The sequence below is a fragment of the Triticum aestivum genome, chromosome 4D, assembly GCF_018294505.1.
Source record: "Triticum aestivum cultivar Chinese Spring chromosome 4D, IWGSC CS RefSeq v2.1, whole genome shotgun sequence".
Lineage (NCBI taxonomy): Eukaryota > Viridiplantae > Streptophyta > Magnoliopsida > Poales > Poaceae > Triticum > Triticum aestivum.
In genome coordinates, this window is record NC_057805.1 from 500,420,796 (window position 1) to 500,423,328 (window position 2,533).

General features: G+C 44.2%; 1 long non-coding RNA gene across 1 annotated transcript; it reads right to left on the reverse strand.

Annotated features, from left to right (window-relative positions):
• Window positions 1-1,584: 1,584 nt before the first annotated feature.
• Window positions 1,585-2,533, reverse strand: LOC123100591 (uncharacterized). Its single transcript, XR_006448436.1, has 2 exons — window positions 2,248-2,533; window positions 1,585-2,050 (listed from the first exon to the last, which is right to left on the reverse strand). It is a non-coding gene; the product is annotated as an uncharacterized lncRNA (long non-coding RNA).

A 2,533-nucleotide genomic window follows, 5' to 3' on the forward strand; every position in this document is an offset into this window, starting at 1 on the left:
GTCCAATGTACATGAAGCTTCGACGCATGGATGAATCTGAGGTGAAGGAGAATATTCGTCAAGGTGGAGTTTGTTAGAATTATGTCGAATATATTTGTACAAGCTAGGTTACAATTGGACTTAAATTTAAACTTTGTGTAAACAGGGTAGGAGTCGTGCCCGACACCTATATCCTAGGCCTTTTATATATTAAGGGGTAGACACACGATGTGACCGAAGCCAACATAATGGCACAGGCCCGCAGGGAAGCCGGCGGCGTGTGCTGGCGGCCGGATGGCCAAGTTGCAGTATTGTGACAGTGTCACGGGGAGGAGCTCCCGTAGCTAGTCCCCGGGTTGTAGCCATATCAATGAACATTGTTAACAAATCTCATTGTCGTGCTCGTGTGATTGCTTGGTTCTCGGTAGATAGACTGTACGCCTCAGATTAGTTCTAACACATGATCGTTCCTCCAACTGAGAGGCTGATTTAGAGAGGACATATATGAGTTTTTTTTTTTGTGATAAAGAAGAACATATATATGAGTAAATACAGGCTTGATACGAGCATGTAACAGACAACCAACACAGGATGCAAAGCGGCAAAGTTCAATAGCCAACTTACACCTCCCTTTCAAAATAAAATTCTGAACTGCACATTTCTTGATCAATTGATGGGAGCATACTATGACATGTTGCGTCAAAGACAAAACTGTACACAATGTCGATCTTGATTCTAGCTGCTCAGCTTGTCAGGATCTTACAGGCGGCTGCGCGTCAAAGAATCCTCTCTAAACTGCAAGGCTCTCGTTTTGTCTGCCTCGTGAGCACTCCCGGAGTTTGCCCTGTTTCTAGGGGGGGTCACGAATCCGGTGCTTAGGCTGGCTTCTGGAGCTGGCAAGAGCAACGGAGGATGAAGAGGTAAGGTAGCTCCACAGTCGCCTCCCCTGCGACATGAGTAGCTCCAGTTTGGAAGCCATTACTTTTCACTCTCGCTATCCAGCTAGGCAAAGGGCAGTTTCGTGATTAGGTGAAAAAAACTGAGTATTACTGTCCCTTGACCAACCTGCTGTACCTTAGATCTTTGAGCTCATTTTATCTCCCCTTCTCAGAAGCTTCGCAAACTTCTCCTTAGCCTCTCTTTTAGTCATGTTGTTGGCCATATCAAGAGGATGTATTCATCTATCCTTTGATGTCTAACTCGTTGATGAGATTGAGAAGCCTTTCTTTTTCCACTTCCTAAATCTCACTCGCATTTTTTAGTCCAACCCCGCAAGAAATTTCTTAAATGCCAGATCTTATATTAACATCTTTCCACATTGGACCAAGATAGCTAGAAACTCCCTTTTTATCCTCAGTGAGACGAACCAAGAAAGTATACCAACGGGTACAAGTTCTTTAATGTTCCTGTCACCAGGCTAATCGTTCCCCTCCATCTATTTCATCTAATACACATTATTCTCTCTTTTCTTTTGCGAAAACACTGTTCTCATTAGTAACCCCTCACTGTAATTTGTCCATAATTAGACTAGTAGAGCAGATATCAAATAGACATCCGCAAGCTAATCTTACAGTCAAAATGAACAACAATGTATGGAATTTCCCTAAAAAATATATATGAAATTATTCAACTCATGACAAAACATCCACCACAAAAACCACCTAGATAATCATACTCGTATGTTGGAGCTGTATGTTGGAGCTAGCTCACATAATGAACACATATAAAACACACAAAAGGAGATTCTACATATCTAGTACTATAAACCCATAGCCCATCAGCTGGGACCACTCGAACCTCATTGGGAACAACATGGTGGTGATATTGCTAAAATTTGGCAATGAATTCCGCGTTCGGCAGAGGATGCCGGAGAATAAAGAAATATAATGGTGTTTTACAAGCCTTCAGGATTCTTCGTGAAAGGATTAATTGCCGCCGTCAGGATCATAAATTTTGTGTCGTGGGAAACTGGTGGAACTGCCGAGCTTCATGTTGCCGGCCAGATCGGGCTCAAGTGCACCATCAAGGCATTCTATGTGGTTAGAACTTGGGAGGTGCTCAAGATCTGAAACTGCAACACCACGGATTATTATCACACCGCCGTTCGGGGGACATCATTAGCCAAAAGATGTGCATGATGTATGCATGCATGGGGAGAGTAGATAAGTATTGCCTCTGTATCAAAATATAAGACGTTTTGGTAGTCTATTTTAGCCTACAAAAACGTCTTATATTTGTGATCGAAGGGAGTAGTGGCTGAGTGCATACCTGGAAGAGGGGGTGAAGGCTGCTGAACGGGGGGAGTGTGCCCGGCTTGAGCGTCTGGAGGATGATCACCGTCACCGGTAGGATCAGGAATCTGCTGCGGAGGGTCGCTCCTGGAACTGCTAAGAGAAGAGGGAAGATAGCTCCACAGTCGCTTCATGAGTGAGACCAGCTGGGATGCCATTGATCCTCACTGAGTCACTAGCCAGCTAGGCAAAGGACAGCTTAATTAGTTGATCAGTAGTGTACGTACGTGGTTCTTGGTCAAGAGGAGCTTGATGTGTGATGA